General features: G+C 38.4%; 1 pseudogene; it reads left to right on the top strand.

Annotated features, from left to right (window-relative positions):
• Positions 1–2,393: 2,393 nt before the first annotated feature.
• On the top strand, positions 2,394–3,925 carry LOC144324703 (ribosomal protein S6 kinase beta-1 pseudogene; annotated as a pseudogene).
• Positions 3,926–18,602: the final 14,677 nt, after the last annotated feature.

Here is an 18,602-nt window from a genome sequence, read left to right on the forward strand (position 1 = left end):
TACTTAGTCAATAAAATAAATGCACTTTATTGATTTTGAACTTTTAGAATGACCCTCTGGACAAAGCACAGAAGATTTAATAAAGGTTACAAATAAGAATGTAAAGGTTGAAAATTTAAAAGTCAAAGTGATAAATGGGGAGAAGAGACATTTTCGTTTCACCAAGGGAGAGGGTCAAGAGATATATCAACAAGTGATGAACCATGAAACAGAATTTTTAAAATACTAAAATACAGAATTAACTAATAGAAAAACTAAAAACACTGACATGAAAGCAGATTTGGCTGAAACTGCCTGTTAAGACATTTATAAATACCAGCCATCAGTAAGAACTATAAATGCCAAGGACACTCAAAACAGATTGATGAGGCTATCAGTGTTAATCTATTAGGAATTCTAAAAATAAGTCTATTAACACTGCCCGCATCTATTTTTTCACACTTATTGCAATAAAATCACAAATGATAACGAATTCCACAAATGAGATGAGCATTTCAAGATTACACCACTTAATTGCTTTATAAAATTATGCAATACTACATAATAATAATCACAAAGCACCTTAGTATATTATTTTTATTAGCTATGGAAAATGCTATCCATATTTTTCCAGATAAGATCACAGTACTCTTGGGATAGTGATTTCAACCCCTAGATTCAGAAAAACTTGTGATTTTTATATGAAATACATATTACGGTGTCTAGACATTGTAGCTAGTTTTTTGGTTAATTTTTAACCAAAGTGGTCTTCTGCAGTAAAACAATTTCACCCATTATTGTCTGAGACAATGGTAGAATCACTCATATAACTCACAGAGAAATTAAAGGCACTTTATAATTACTGCAAAATACATGAAGTGTTTTTGATAGAAACAAAAAGGGTGATACATCATTCCTTCCTATATCAAACGTGAAGTGACCAGAGCAAAAAGTAAATTTGAGGACAGAGGGACATGCAGTGATATTGCCCATCTTGTGAGACATATAAATGAGGCGATAAAGTGGAGAGAAAGAGCTTATCTGGAAATTACTGTCAGGATACATGTCTATATATTGTTGAAGGAGAGGCTTGTTTTAAAGAACGAGTATCCAAAATTGTTTCTTAAATATTAATGAAATTGATATCCTCAACAAGGCCATTAAGTTTTACTTTTATTGAACAATTTAATCTGAATAAGTGAAATTCATTTAAAATTGAGGAAATAGGCTAGTTTTTATATTTTGATGTTCTTCCCCAATACTTTTCTATTCCAAGAGCAAAGCTTTGATATAAATTGGACTACATAAAAATTAAGAGGCTCTGAAACTCAAAACATACCATCAAGAAAGTGAAAATGCAAGGGCCCCTGGTTCTCTGGGTCAGGTAAGCCTCTGACTCTTGGTTTCAGCTCAGGTCATGATCTCAGAGTTGTGGGATCGAACCCTGAATCAGGATTGAGATTCTCTCTCTCCCTCTCCCTCTGGCCCTCCCCTTGTACATGCCTGTGTGCGCGCTCTCTCTCTCTCTCTCTCAAAAATAAACAAATAAATCTTAAAAAGGAGAAAAGAAAAGAAAGTGAAGATACAAACCCAGACTGGGAGAAAATATTTGCAAATGGTATATCTGATAAGAGCCTTGTAACCAGACTATATAAAGAACTCTTACAACTCACTACTAAGAAGACAGCCTGCCTTGAAAATAAGCAAAATATTTGAATAGATACACAAGCGGCCAACAAGCACATAAAAGATTCTCAACATCATCAGTTCTGAGATAAATACAAATTAAAACCGTAAAATGCCATTTTACCAGGCAACTATAGTAAGAGTCAAGCACTAACAAGTGGCAGGGATGTGGGAGAGTGTGGAGAAATGAGAAGACCATGTATTGCTGATGGAAATGTGAAATGCTGCAGCCACTCTGGAAAACAATTTATCTGTTTCTTAAAAAGCTAATCAGATTGACCAGTGGGTACATTCTTATGTACCCAAGAATTAAAAACATATGTCTACACAAAGACATGGTATTCAAATCGTCCTTGTACATTAATCATAATGACCAAAAAGTGGCAACAACTCGAATATCCATCAATGCATAAACAAAAAGTGGTATACTCATACAATAAAATCTTAGTTGGCAATAAAAAGGAATTGTAGTACTATAGGAACTACAGCATAGATGAATCTCAAAAACATTACACTAACTTAAAGAAGCCAGACACAAAAAGCTGCATATTGTACAATACCATTGATATGAAATGCCCAGAAAAGGCAATCTATAGGAGTAGAAAATGATTAGAAGTTGTTTGCGGCACTGAGCCCAAGCAGCCGGTGATGACAGAAGCAGCAGTGATGGGGGCCGCAGTGGGTCCAGGCCCATAAGGCAATGACTGAGGTGGCATGACAGATTTTACCCAGAGCTGGACTTCAGAATCAGGGAAACTGAGGACATGGCCAGAGTATTTGACATTGATCTGGACCAGCCAAAGATGCAGGCTCTGAGGATGAGCTGTGGGTGGGGCGGTTAGTTAAATGAAAGCATGGACCCTGGAGGAGTTGGGCCATATGAACTTGGCATGGAACATTGTGAGAAACTTGAAATTTAGGAAACTAGTGTGAACAGAGGGCCAGAAAAAAAAAAAATCAGATCAATGTTTTGAGCTACTTCAGTTACTTGGTAAAGGGGGCCAAGGAAAGGTTTTTCAAGTAACAGGAAATAGTGGGAAAATATTTGCCATGAAGGTGCTTAAAAAGGCAATGAGAGTAGAAAATGCTGAAGATACAGCTCATACAAAAGCAGAACGGAATATTCTGGAGGGAGTAAAGCATCCCTCATTGTGGATTTAATTTATGCCTTTCAGACCAGTGGAAAACTCTACCTCATCCTTGAGTATCTCAGCAGAGGAGAATTATTTATGCAGTTAGAAAGAGAATATTTATGGAAGACACAGCCTGCTTTTACTTGGCAGAAATCTCCAGGGCTTTGGGGCATTTACATCAAAAGGGGATTATCTACAGAGACCCGAAGCTGGGGAATATCATACTTAATCATCAAGGTCATGTGAAACTAACAGACTTTGGATTATGTAAAGAATCTGTTCACGATGGAACAGTCACACACACATTTTATGGAACAATAGAATACATGCCCCGGAAGTTTTAATGAGAAGTGGCCACAATCGTGCTGTGGATTGGTAGAGTTTGGGAACATTCATGCATGACCTGCTGACTGGAGCACCCCCGATCACTAGGGAGGATGGAAAGAAAAACGATTGGCAAAATCCTCAAAAGTACATTCAATTTGCCTCTCTACCTCACACAAGAAGCCAGAGATCTGCTTAAAAAGCTTCTGAAAAGAAATGTTGCTTCTTGGCTTGGAGCTGGTCCTGAGGATGCTGGAGAAGTTCAAGCTCACCCATTCTTTGGGCATATAAACCGGGAAGAACTACTGGCTCAGAAGGTAGAGCCCCCTCCTTTAAACCTCTGTTGCAAGCTGAAGAGGATGTGAGTCAGTTTCATTCAAAGTTTACACATCAGACACCTGTTGACAGCCCAGATGACTCAACTCTCAGTGAAAGTGCCAACCAGGTCTTTCGGGGGTTTACATATGTGGCTCCATCTGTACTTGAAAGTGTGAAAGAAAAATTTCCCTTTGAACCAAAAATCTGATCATCTTGATTTATTGGCAGCCCACAAGCACCTGTCAGCCGGGTCAAATCTTCTCCTGGGGATTTCTGAGGAATGGGCGCTTCAGCCAGCATGGCAAATCCTCAGATACCTGTGGAGTATCCAATGGAAACAAGTGGAGTAGAGCAAGTGGATGTGACAATGAGTGGGGAAGCTCCAACCCCACTTCCAATATGACAGCTGAACTCCAGGCCATACAAAAAAACAAGCTTTTCCCATGATCTCCAAATGACCAGAGCACCTATATATGAATCTCTGACAGAATAATGATTTTAATGAATGAATTTAAGGCAAAAAAGGTGGGGAAGGGATGTGTTAGGATCCAATAAGGTAGAACAAGAAGACTCAAAATGACAGTCTTGAAGAGTCAGTGTCATTACATTGAACACTTTAGACAGAGGAAAAATAAACATAGATTTTTTAAAAAATCAATCAATGGTGCAAATAAAAAGCAAAATACTATTGTGGAACTCTTAGGCACATCAATTAATTGATTTCTAGAGACATCTTCTCAATCTCATCAGTGATTTTTTTAAGGTTTTATTTATTCATGAGAGACACAGAGAGAGAGAGAGAGAGAGAGGCAGAGGGAGAAGAAGAAGCAGGCTCCATGCAGGGAGCCCGATGCGGGACTGGATCCTGGGACTCCAGGGTCATGCTCCTGGGCTGAAGGCAGGCACTCAACCCCCAAGGAGCCACCAGGGATCCCCTCATCAAGGATTTTCATGTTGATGTCTCAAACTGGCAATATTAAGGGTACAGGATATTTCTTCTGAGTCACTGTTGAGTTCTGATTGTGTTGAAGAAGGGTTATCCTTTCATTAGGCAAAGTGTGAAATTGCCCATAATACTTGCAACTAAGGACAAATGAACATGCAAGCTTGTTCAAACTTTTTTCCAGCAACATGGAATCAAAGACAAAGAATCTCAACGATTGATGTCTTAGGTGCAGATAATCTGAATGTTTCTTAAAGAAATATATATTTTTCAAATAGATTTTTGATTCAGCTCATTATGGAAAACATCCCAACTTTAAAATCCAAAATTATTGGTTGGTGTGAAGAAAGCCAGACAACTTCTGTTTCTTCTCTTGGCGAAATAATAAAAATGCAAATGAATCATTGTTAAAAAAAAAAAAAAAGTTGTTTGAGAGTGGGGAGTGAATAAAAAAAAAGAGTGCAATGGATCTTGCTAGGGTGATGCAAATGTTCTAAAATTAGATTGTCGTGGAGATTGCACAACTCTACACATTCACTAAAAATCAATGAATTCTACATTCAAGAGGGATGATTTTTATGGTGTGTAACTTATATCTCAATAAATCTGCTTATAAAAAGAATAAGTTAACTAACTGGCTTGATAAAATTAGTAGAACCACACAACCGGTGGGAGACTTTTCTTATCCAGAGTGCCAGCTGAGACTATGTGAATAGAGCAAATGAACTATCTGCATCCAGGCAGAGCTGCTCAGAAAAGACAAATTTGAAGACTGAGAAAGATGAAAGCAAAGACTATGAGCTTGGGAACTAAGATTTGGAAACTTGGAGTTACCAGGGACCAGTACTGTCCAATAGGACTCTCTGTGAGCTAGAAAAGCCCATACACTAGCTATTTGGCACATGTGGCTACTGAGTACTTCAAATATGCTAGTGAGAAGGAGGAGGGACACATCTTAAAATTTCCATTTAATTTTAATCTGAAATTAAATAGCAGTATATGACTAGTGGGTACCATACTGGGCAATGCAACTTTCGATTAATACAAAACACTGATCCTTTCAGGCACTTACTCGATCTCTAATCTTAAAGTTATTCATGGTCATAAATTTTACCAACATGGTCCTTTATATTCACTCAACAAATATTCATGAAGCTCCTACTAGAATTTGATAATGCTGAGAGAAGTAGGACATGGTACATGTCTTCAAGAGGCTTAGAGTCTAGTAGGGAAAATAATCACACACAAATTGATATATTACAAGAAAGGAAATAGTACCTCAAAAAAGGCCCCAGGAGTTTGGTAGCAATTCAGTGAGGGAAAATCATTTCCAGCTTATATACTGAAAAATCATGGAAGCTTTGGGAAGACTTGTTTAACCAGTGGTCCTAAAAGATGGGTCAGTGTGGTCTCAGTGAGGAAAGAAGAACAAGAGAAGAACAGTCACTTTAAGTCATTTAAAAGAAAGGGTCACAAGTTAAAATAAGTAATGGAAGCTCGGACTCCAACTGGGGGCAGGGAGAGGAAGGGTCTTTAATTTGGGGCAAATGACTTTTTTTTTTTTTTCTGAAAACTAAGGAATCATATAATCAGCTATTGGATCTCCCTAATAAATCTGGAGTATTTTTCTCTCCTCTCTGCCCCCCGTGGTGCCTCTGGCGGATCATGCTTTCATCATCTCTCACCTGGCCTATTTGGACCTAGTCCATTTAAAGAAGTGCTCACACAATATATATGGGGATAAATAGATGATAATAGTATCCTGCTGTCAGACTCTCCCCACTGGAGTCAGTCCACAACTCCTCTCATTTCTGCCACTTTAGATGCTATTTCTTGCATTAATCTCTGTGACTTTCTCACTGGCATGTATTGTTCCTAAGTCTCAACTCCTGGTTTACTTCTAGAGTACCTCTGGTCGTAACCATCCACCTATAGTGTGTTATAGAAGTCAGCACAACCTGATCGACTCCCTCCACCACCATGAACCACACTCTGGGTAACAAGCCCTGGGTGGTCTCCATTCCAGTTTTGTGGGGCCTACCAGTAAGCCCCAGCCCCCACCAGAGAGAGGAATCAGAGAAGTTCCCCATCTTTAGTCTCTCCTACCACCCAAAGCACTGATGATATTTGCAACCAGTATCTGTACAGTGCTTTGTAGTCTTAAAAATCTTATTTAAATACCTAGAGAATCCTCCCCCATGTCTGCTATGGTGCCATAAGACCCCTCCCCAAACACTAATCTGATCATGTCATGTTGCTACTGGCTCCTTGCTATATGGAATATTAAAAAACAAAAATAAAAACAAATGCAAATCATTTAGGGTTATCCATTGTCAGGCTGTCTTCCCCATAATTTTAAATTGAACTATGACCATTCATTCCCTAAAATTACTGAAGTCTGACATTCCCCTTTTTACTTCTGCCATTTCTTCTTGAAACCCTGTTCCCTTGCCTTTGTCTTAGTCACTCTTTAGGATTAGCTTAATATCACCACTCCTGGAAGCCTCAATTGTCTTCCTTCTTCTTTTTTAGCTGGAAGAGCTTTGAGTTGTTCATTAGGGTCCTTGCCCTTCTCAGTAACTTCCTTCAGGGAAGGGGCAAGGTCTCATCCATTCCTGTCTCCAGCATTTGGCATACACTAGGTGCTCATTAATTATTTTTAATAAGTTTGGGTTGGGGGTTAGGGACTTATCTAATTCAACAAGGTGACACAGAAAAGGAAAGTACTCATAGATTAACACACAAAATATTTCCACTAATAAGACCAAGATATAATTATATTTTAAGTATTTTAATCACACTGTAAGCAACATAGGAATGAGTTATTATCTTACCATGTTTCATAAATTTCCCACCTGAAAAAATTCCTTTGATAGGCCAAAGATTAGTTTTATTTAAACTGAAAGGAATTTCCTGAGGAAAGCATTATCTGATTGACTTGTTTATGCTTAATCCAGAACATTTTTTTCCTCTGAAAGGAATAGTGAAAAGCAGGGAGATTTGCTGTGTTGGCGACCAGTACAACACATTATTTCTTTAGTCACTTTGATGTAGATAGACCACATTGAAATACCCTTGAAAAACCACTTTAGATTCTTTGATATGAAAAAAATTTATTACACCACTAAATTATTTATCCACATCACTGCAGCTCAGGTTTTGAGGATATCTATTGCAGAAATGTAGCGTGGATACTCATTTCCATAGCCATTTTTCACAGGAGGTAAAGAACAATTTTTTTTTTCTCCAAGTTAAGTCATATGGCAAAGCCCATTGCCAATTGTCATACCTGTACAAAGATCAAAGCTGGATGATGAGGCCATCAGATGTATGCCATGTCTGTCAATCCAGGTACAATTTAAGTTCAGAGGACTTAAAAGATTGGTTGTGCCAGCATTGCATTATGTTCCCTACCCAAAGTTTCATGAAAAGCTGAGGATTTGTGAGGTATACTTTACCCAAGGCCATAAATCTAATCTCAAAATGTAGATCTAGAAAACTCCCTCTTCAGCAGGACATTATGGGCACCTACCTCATTATAGGACCTTCCATCTCGCATATATTCAGAAAATACCCCCTTAGAGACTTGCCAAGGGGCACAATCATGCTTCTAAGAGTTACCATTTTGAATGACTACTTTGTACTGACAGAGTGGTAAGTATGCTTTCAGCTGGGAGCAATCCTCATAGAAACAATGAGCTAGACACACTTCTACCCATTTTATAGATGAAGGTTCAAGCTCAGAGACATGAAATAACCAAAGAAGATACACACACATTAGAAAAAGTGGGAAATCAGTAATCAAACCCAGATCTGTCTGAGCCTAAAGCCATGGCTCTAACATCAGCTGCCCTTCGAAATACCCTTTGTTTGGGTCTTATGGGAGAAATACACTGTTATCAATATGAAGGTCAGGCCTTGGTTTTTCAGCCCTGGTCTCAGCTGCAACATGTTAGGGAGATTCAAATCTTGTAATTAATATTATGCTATCTCATGTATAATGTAAAAAGTTTACTACAGTATAATTCCACTTATCCTTTGTCTTCTTTAGAGTTATTGATGTCATATATTTTATTTTATTTTAACATTAACAGATATGGGATCCCTGGGTGGCGCAGCGGTTTAGCGCCTGCCTTTGGCCCAGGGCGCGATCCTGGAGACCAGGGATCAAATCCCACGTCAGGCTCCCGGTGCATGGAGCCTGCTTCTCCCTCTGCCTGTGTCTCTGCCTCTCCCTCTGCCTGTGTCTCTGCCTCTCTCTCTCTCTCTGTGTGACTATCATAAATAAATAAAAATTTAAAAAAAACATTAACAGATATTATAACTCTTTCAATGAAATATTGGTTTTGCTTTCCATAGTCAATTAACTTTTAAATAAGTTAAAGAAACATCTATATTTACTCACATGCTTACTATTTTTGTGCTGTTCAAGCCAATTGATGTCATTTCTCTTGAGTAGTACAGTTCTTCTAGTGACAAATTCTCCTGCATGTGTTCATCTGAAAATGTCTTTATCTTCATTTTTTAAAGGACTTTTAGTTTGGTATAGAATTACAAGGTGGCTGAGTGTTTTGGTCCTTTAGCGCTCTGATGGTATCATTTTGTTGTCTTCTGACTCACATTGTTTCTGATGAGAAGTTACCCAACACTCTTCTTGTTGCTCTCCAGTATATATAGTATCCCTTTCCTTCCCACTGCCTGGAATATTTGCCTGTGGTTATCAGCAGTTTGAAAAATGAGGTGCCTATTTGTGGTTTAGTATTTATCCTGCTTGGGGTGTGCTGAATATCTCAGATGTGTAGGTTGATGTTTTCCATTAAATTGGAGAAATGTTAGGCCATTATTTCTTCAAGCATCCCCCCTCCGTTCTCTTTCTCCTTTCCTTTTAGGACTCCAATTATATACACATTAGATCTTGTCCCCCAGACCACAGGTGAAATGTTTTTCATCCTGTTTTCTTGTTAGACTCCCATTGTAGATATTTCTATCAGTCTGGTGATTTTTTCTGCACTACTCATACTGCTCTTAAGCTCATCCAAAATACTCTTTTCTTAATTTCAGATACTTTTCAGGCCTATAATTTCCAACAGGTGATTTTTCATAATTTTCATTATCTATCTATTTATCATCATTTTCTTATGTCTCTGTAAAACTTTGAACATATTTATAATAGTTGTTATGACGTTTTTGTTTGCAAGTGACATTATCTGGGTCATCCATGATCTTTTGTTTGTGTGTCTGTTTGTGGTTTGTTAATTGTGGGTCACGTTTTTTGTTTCTTTTTCTATCTCATAACATTTTATTTTATAGCAGACACTATTGAAAACCAATATAATTTGAAGAATATTAAATTTGGAAGGGTCCTTTGTTCTATTTGTCTTCTCCCAGAGAATACAAAGTCCTATTTTGGTGGCTGAAGTAATGAGTTGGTCATTCATAGTTCACTAAAAGGCATTTTGATTTGTGTATTAGTCTGCTCAGGCTACTACAACAAAATACCATAGACTGGGGGGCTTAAACAACAGAAATTTATTTTCTCATAGTTCTGGCAGCTGACAAGTTCAAAATCAATATGCCAGCAGGGAGATTTCTGGAGAGGGCTTTCCCCTTGGGTTGCAGGTGGCTGTCTTCTGGCTTTGTACTCACATGGCCTATCCTCAGTATATACACTGTTGGTGTGGTGGTGAGAAGGAGACAGCAAGAGAGAAAGCTCTGAGATATCTCTTCTTAGAAGAATATGATTTCTTTCTGATCAGGGCCCATTCTCATAACCTCATTTAACCTTAAGTACCTCTTTACAGGCCCTACCTCTGAACATAGTCATGCTGGGAGTTAGAGCTTCAATATATGAATTTGGTGGGAGTGGGGGGTACACAATTCAATCCACAGCATTCCACCACTGATACTCCACCAAATTTACATCCTTATCACATGCAAAATTGCATTCATTCTATCTCAACAGCCCCCAAAAGCCTTAACCCATTGCAGCATCAAATCTAAAATCCAAAGTTTTATCTAAATTTTTAAATCAGATGTGGGTGAGTCTTGAGTTATGATTCAGCATGAGGCAAAATTCTTCTCTAGCTGTGATCCTATGAAACCAGACAAGGTACTTTTAGAATACAATGATAAGACAGGTATAAAATAGACATTCCCATTCTAGAAGAGAGAAATAGAAAAGAAGGAGTGATGGTTCCAACCAACTCCAACACTTTCCAAGGAAAATTCCAGTAGATGTTAAGGGTCAAGAAACACCCGCTTGGGTTTGATGAACTGCTTCTGGACCCCCTGAAGCAACTTGTCTCCCCTCAAATTCCTATGCTGAGCCATAGCACCCAACGTGAATATATTTGGGTCTAGGGCCTATAAGGAGGTAATTAAGGTTAAATGAGGCCATAAGAATGGGGATTGGAGCCTTTATGAGAAGAGACATCAGAGAGTTCTCCCACTAATAACCCACAAATGCACCGAGGAAAGGCCATGTGCGCGTACAGTGAGAAGGCAGCCGTCTGCAACCCAAGGGGAGAATCCTCACCAGATATCATCCTTACTAGCCCTTTGATCTTAAACTTTCCAGCCTCCAGAACTGTGAAAAAAAAAGTTTCTGTTGTTTAAACCATCCAGTCTATGGTACTTGTTATAGCTGCCAGAGTTGACTAATACAATCTGGAATCAGGTTTCAGATTTAATAAGATAATTTAAGCCAAGAGGTAGGCTGAGATTCCACTGGTAGACTTTATACAGAGGGTCCTCAGTTCCACACCCTTTGAGAATATGCAAGACTATACCAATTCTTCCTGCTGCTCAGTCTCTTCTCCACTACCTGCTAAAGCAAAATTTAGAAGGCAATAGAGAGAATTTCAGACCACACAAATTCATTTTGGGAGTACTCCAGGCCTCAATTTATCCCACTTGCCTTAAACATTACTGACAATCCAGCTGACCCCTTTTCTACCAGATAAACCTGGTAGCCCCTCTATTAGCCTGTCTGTACCCAGAACCACGTCCCCCCAGCACTCCCCAGGAAGCTGTCACAGCTCACAACTCATCCAGAAAGACCTCTCTCTCTTTACAAATCAGTTCACCTAGTCTTCTTCTACCATTCCTCAATTATCTCATAGACAAGCATAATTATTATCTTATGATTTTTCTTAGAATTAACATAAAAGTGAAAATCTTTCTTATCCACATCTAAATGGATATCAAAATCTACTTCTTTAGGTTAAATTTTTAATTGGCTTTGATTTTGTTCTCAGTCACAAGAAAACATATTTATTTCATAGTAAATAGTGTATTAGATTCCTCATTCTAAAAAGTAATGTGATATATCAGCATTTTTCTCTATTACTGATGCCTAAAAGAAATCTCATTCAATTGTTTTACTATATCAAAGACTGAGTCATATAATTACTGATTTCCTTAACCAGTAAAAGAAACATTTACCTTTCTGACAGCCTTGTAGAACAGAGGATTTAAGATATCAAGGCAACTTATTAATCTATGTGAACAATGAAACTAAATTTATTTATGAGTTTTATTTTCTTCATTCAATAACATCTGACATACAGGAAAACAGTGCTGAGTAGTAAGCCTTACTAACTTGCTTAATAGAAAAAGAAATCAGGCCAAATTATTTTATTTTATTTTCAAATTCTTTTTAAAAGTCTAAGTCTAATAGGGGCTCCTGGCTGGCTCAGTAGCAAGAGTGTGCAACTCTTGATCTTGGGTTGTGGTTTCAAGCTGCACATGAGATGTAGAGATTACTTAAATGTATTTTTTTTAAATTCTAAGTCAAATAATGTTTTAAGTGAAAAAAAGTTTTAGATTATCTATGACTACACACAAATTCTCAATGGCTATTAATAATATATTGATAAAGATCTTACTATACTTTCATTAATAAACACAAATGAATTGTAGCATGCAACTGATGCCAATTATTCTCTTTTGCATGTATGTTCACTATTAACCTATCTCTCAAACCTGCTTTTTTCTAACAGTATTACTCAAATCAAGTTTATTGGACTCTCTGTGTTTATTACATATACACATGAGCAATGCATATTTTCCTTTAAGTGAAAAAAATACCCTAATGCACCTTAGTTTATGAAAATGGTACTTTTGTTAGAATGCACTGAGTTTTACCCATAAATTTTGGTTTTGATGTTTTATGTGTTTAATCAATATGAACATCAGTTTGTCAATAAAATGTTTTTTAACTGGGAGACGTGTTGCTGTACCTTGAATGCCAAACACCATTCAAAATGTATAAAATGTTTCCAGTATCTTTGATTTCAGATTATCACTTGGAAGTTCATGTTCTAGCAATCAAATTGACCTTGTGTTGCTTTTTGCAAAAGGTCCTAAGATCACCGTAGTTCTCCTCTTCCCAATCACAGATTTTTTTTTTCTATTACAAAATAGGCCCCTCTTTAGAAGCCTTGGTAAAAATTGCAAAAACAGAGGTTCAGAAAAGACCACGTAGGAATGAGAGGATGAGATATGGCATCAGGATGGCTCCTACCCCACATCACACCTTCTGCTATTTCTCCTTTGGGTATTTCCCCCTTAATCTTTTGACACTGAGCAATTCTATATGGTTGTCAGTCCCGTGGAACCATTCCCTAACAGATCACATGGAAGGGAGGACCCAAAAGAGAGATTGATTTGGAGAAGAGATGCATAGGAGATGAGGAAGGTCCCTTCCACTCATCCTTTTTTTCTCTCAATTACTTTGAATCTATCAGCACAAATCTCCCTCTTCCATCTTGGTTTCCCACCACTTCCCTTTATGCACCTGGGGCTCAAGACAAGTTGAACACTTGAACTTGGACAGGAAGGAGGATTTCTAATTACCCATGCCTCCTGTGTATGTTGACCACAAAATGTTGATTTCATCATTTTTTAAAGATTTTATTTATTTGAGAGAGAGAGAGAGCATGAGTGAGAGGGAAAGAGAAAGAAAGAAAGAGAGAGAGAGGATGAGCAGGAAGCAAGGAAGGGCAGAAGGAGGAGGACAAGCAGACTCCCCTCTGAGCAGGGAGTCCTTGGGGGCTTGATCTCAGGACCCTGGGATCACGGTCTAAGCTGAAAACAGACACTTAACCGACTGAACCAGCCAGGCGTCCCTGATTTCATTACTTTCAGTAACTATTCAAAGTCTAGTTCGAAAGAGGGCTTTGTCTAGCAAAAATGACTAATTCTCTTTCGGCCTTGCTGTGTTCCTTTTTTTTTCTGTTGTGTTTTATTAATAATTGTAATCACATCTGTCACATCCTTCATGGCTATAAGTTCTTTCAGAACTGGCAGAGCACAATACACATCTGCCTCCTGGGGCTATACCTGTAAGGTGCTTAATGAGTATCCATAGAATAAAAGACTGAAGGAACATGATGTCTTTAAAGAAAAATAACTTTTTTAGCACCTTAGAAAACTAAGTCAGTGGGCAAGTTTATGATTTAAATTCAGCTTATTTAGTCCCATCAAAGATACGAAGTCCAAACAGAAAAAAAAGAAAGAATTGTAGCCACCCTAACCCTTTCTTTCTCAAAAATAGGGCAGGGGAGAGAAAGACAGCAGAATATGAGCAAGAGGAAACAGTGGAGAAGATGGTGAAAGAAAAAATAAATTGAAGAAAAGATGTTAGTGGGATGAATTACACCTGATGATTGTTTGATGTTGGGGTGGGTCTTCATCCTCAAAGATGAAGAATTTAGGGATCCCTGGGTGGTGCAGCGGTTTAGCGCCTGCCTTTGGCCCAGGGCGCGATCCTGGAGACCCGGGATCTAATCCCACGTTGGGCTCCCGGTGCATGGAGCCTGCTTCTCCCTCTGCCTATGTCTCTGCCTCTCTATCTCTCTCTCTTTCTCTCTCTCTCTCTCTCTCTCTCTCTGTGACTATCATAAATAAATAAAAATTTTTAAAAAGATGAAGAATTTTATTCCAAAGTATATTCAAATAACCAAAATGATCACCAGAAAGGTTTCCATATGCCTGGCTATCATCAGTGAATGACATCATGATGAGTAGCCTAAGGGATGGGGCCCCCGCTACTGATTCTCTAATTGCACTTATTGATTACACCCAAAATTGCTTACTTGCTGATGGGAAGGAGGCTCTTTGGAAATACCAAAGACTTCTGCGCATGTTTGCAGAGCAGCACTAGGCCTTCAATCACTGTCTGGGGAGATGGAAACTTCACATTAGAGTTTGCAATAACCATAGACCTCGCATTTTCATTACAGTTCAGAGGTCATGGTGGAGCTATTGGGTTTTGCTTCCTTTAGGATATCTCTTGGGACTCAGCTGTCCCACCCCTTTTCCCATGATGTTTAGGACTATCTCACAGATTAGAAAACCCCAAGCCTTAAATAATACAGAGAAATCACCTGCTCTGGAGTTGAATTTTGCACACTAAAATGTCCCCCCCCCCCCCTTAAAAAACACGCTTAGTAAAATCTCTGACATTTGAAATCCCTTGAAGGGAAGAAGCCAGTGAAAGGTCGAAACTGGTGTTTAGCTGCCCTTTTGAGAAAGCAAACCTAGTTTGGAATGTGATTGTATGAAAGTACAAAAGAGTCATGTGAAGACTTTCCCTGAGAGCAGAGCTTTGAAAAGGGAGAAACTGACTGAGTATACACTACATTGCAGGCATCAAGGTTGGCAGGTCTCATCCATTTCTCCCTTTAGTCTTTTATTCTCACAATATGCTTGTTAGATAAGTATTAATATCCCCATTTTATACATAATAAAGGTAAAATTCAGAGATTCGAAGAAATATGCTCATGATAATAAAATTGGCAAACTATGAACAGAGATTCAAACTTGTATCTTTCTGACAACAAATTCCTTGCCCATTCCACTACACTCTAGTGACAGGAACTCTGTATCAAAGTGGACAGGTGGAACAATGTCCCACATAAGAAGGGATTGTTTTAGGAGGACATATTGGCCCCCCCTTGATTCCCAGTGCCATCCAGCATGGCTCTGTGTCTGGGCACTCCTTTCCATCTCCTCTTGGCCAGCACTTATAGTATTCTAACTTGATCTAACTGGCACACAAGTGAACTCTTTCCTACCAGCTCCACTAGCTTTCTGGTCAAAGGCAGATAAGGTCTCTTTTGTGATTTCAGAGAATACTGTACAATCCCCTTTCATGTTAAAATTACACATTGTCCTTCCGTACAACAGGGTCAGATGATGGTTACCATCACAATAACTTGGTTCAAATCCCAATTCCAAAACATCCTGGATATATTACCTTGGGCAAGTTACTTAATTCCTTTAAATTTTCAGCCCTCTCATCTTTAAAACAAGGGTAACCATAGTGCCTATTCTTAGGACAGTTGTCGGGATTAAATGAATGAGCCCATGTCCAGCATTGAATGAAAGGTGTAGCACATTGGAAGAACTTAAGAAACATTCTCTATCTTTATTGTGTATCTCACAGAGCACCCCAAGGATAACAATATTGATCTGGTCTCCTTTGCATAGGGTTGGTATGTAAAGAGTAGCTAGCAAATGTGAATGATTTGTAAAGTGAATGATTATGGAACTCTGGACATGATATTATTTTTGTATAGTGACTTAAGATCTTTTCTTGAGGGCATCTTTACTCACTGTTGCATGTGATAGGCTGATAATGAACTCCATGAATATGGCTAGATTGTTCTTGAAACGAAGAGAATATAAGTCATTGAATAAAACTAAATTCAAACGAAAGCCAGAACAGGCTTACTTACAAAGAGACTAGATCTAAGTCTGGAGCAAACTGTAAAAATAACCATAGGCAAACTTATCTTTGATGGACAGCAAACTATCCCACAGGTGTCTCAGAACTCTAAAAATTTCCCTTATGACTAAGGAATTAGGAAAGCTTTCAAGGAATTTTTTACTGAGTTATTAAATTTTTAAATAGATACCACCACCAATTTTGTTAGCTCATAGGACACAGTATACTTAGTGTGCTTTTGACTTTGACAATGTTTCCAAACCTTAAATGTGATGCATTGCATCTAAATATCTTAATCAGCTGAAATGAAATTACTTAAAATTCCCCCTAGGATCTATTTCCTAATGGCTTTGGAACTAAAATTAGCTTTAATTCAATAGGTTATGTGATCATCAATTTTCCAAAGAGAATGAGGAGAGAGGTTGAGGAAGTGAGGAGGAATAGACCAACTTTAGGATTTGCTGCCACATGACTTCACGATAGAGTTTCTGACGTTGCGTTGGGACCAACCCTGTTTCCACTAAGCCTGATGACTTTCCCAGGCCAGAGTGCCAAAGCTCTTTAAGCTTCAGGTTTATAGAAGGCTTATCATTGTGATCATGAATCATAGAAGCATAAGTATGGAAGCATGTCCCAGTGGAATCCAACTGGATTAAAGAAACAAGTAGATCTGAGGCATGTTTGTATAGCTGCATGCATTACTCACAGCAAAGGACTGTCTAGGCTTAGGATAAGCCTACACTAATTTGGCAGTGGTGTTGAAGCATTCTTAAAGTTGCACAGTGCTAGCTACCTTGTAAGATTAGTGAAGTAGTCATCACTAACCAAATCTTTTTATACAATCATTTAAATATGGCATATCTGTGCTTGTCAGAAATCTCAGCCTTCCCAAGTCTGAGATAACTACACTGGAAAGTATTAATAGGAAAATTGTCATAATACTGATTATCATCTTGATCAGTACAGCTTGGCCAGGATTTGTTTTTTGCGGTCCTGAACTGGAGAGGTTCAAATATCAAAGAACTGGACTTTGCAGTACATCCTGCATAAACATTTATAATATCCTGACAGGTTTGATGCAAGAGGAGCCCACAGGAATATGGAGAGCATCAGAACTAAGGAGGAACTTACTACAAATGGCAGTCCTGGAAAGAGAAGCTGGGAGGTTCAGATGGCAGTAAGATTGGGAGAAGAGAGGTAGTTATAATCTTCATTCTTTCTTAGGTCAGGTAGACTGGAAATAGCAGCAGGAAATCTGCACTTTGGGCTGATGCTCCAGAGTTGGATTGTTGTTGCTCATTATTCTGGGAAATCTATCCATATACAACACGGCTCTGAGTAGTAGCCAAGGGTGATCAAATGAGACCCAAGCCAGGGAAAAAGGACTGGCAAGAACTTGGTTGGGCATCGTGGCCCCATTATAGGGTTTATAGTATCTATTTGTAGATGTCCAGCACTTATAGTTGTATCTATTTATAACTAAGAGAAGGACAAGAGGCAGATATCCAGGCTTAAGAACAGGGACGTTGGCAACCTACAGATACATGCTGAAGACTACTTGGGTATCTGTGGTTCATCCTTGACACTCTAAAACACCCACCTCCAGAGTCCAACTGAAAGAATAAAAGTATCCTTGAGGCCACATGAAAGGTTGTATTTATGACTAGACCTCTGGATCAGTGACTGTCAGATTACAAATTCTCACCTCTAGTTTGGGAATCACCTAGGATAGAAGACATTGTTTTTATGCATCCTCCTTCTAGGAAGTCCTGAGAAAATCCAGATGACCTGAAGCCTCAAGAGGACTAAGTACAGGCAGACTTGGCCTCTTTTATTTGATAAATTACAAATTCTGATGACTTTCTCTCACTTTCTTCCATAATACTTCTAAGGATAATGGAATTCATCAGCTTAAAGTAAGCTGCCCTCCATATGCTATAGTGGAAAGAACACAGACATTGCTGGGGATCCCTGAATGGCTCAGCGATTTAGCACCTGCCTTTGGCCCAGGACGTAAACCTGGAGACCAGGGATCGAGTCCCACGTTGGGGTCCCTGCAGGGAGCCTGCTTCTCCCTCTGCCTGTGTCTCTGCCTCTCTCTGTGTGTCTCTCATGAATAAATAAATAAAATCTTAAAAAAAAAACCACAGACATTGTAATCAGGTAGATCTGGGTTCAAGTCCTAGCTCTGCTACTTACTGGATGGGTAATGGAGCTGAGTTTAATTACTTTCCACAATCCATGCTGTATACAGATAAAATGCATTGAGGTTTAAATGAAGAGAAAATTATTTTCTCATCTGAAGAATGGAAATAACACTTATTTCCACATTACATATGACAATTAAATTAAGCAATATAGTTATAGGGATAATCAATAAATATGAATTTTCTTTTCCATTATCCTGTACTCTATATAAAAATATTTTTGTGAAATTTTCATTGGATTCAACAATAGACCATGTTTTGACTTGATTTGAATTCCAAGA

Source organism: Canis aureus, chromosome 12 (assembly GCF_053574225.1).
Source record: "Canis aureus isolate CA01 chromosome 12, VMU_Caureus_v.1.0, whole genome shotgun sequence".
NCBI lineage: Eukaryota > Metazoa > Chordata > Mammalia > Carnivora > Canidae > Canis > Canis aureus.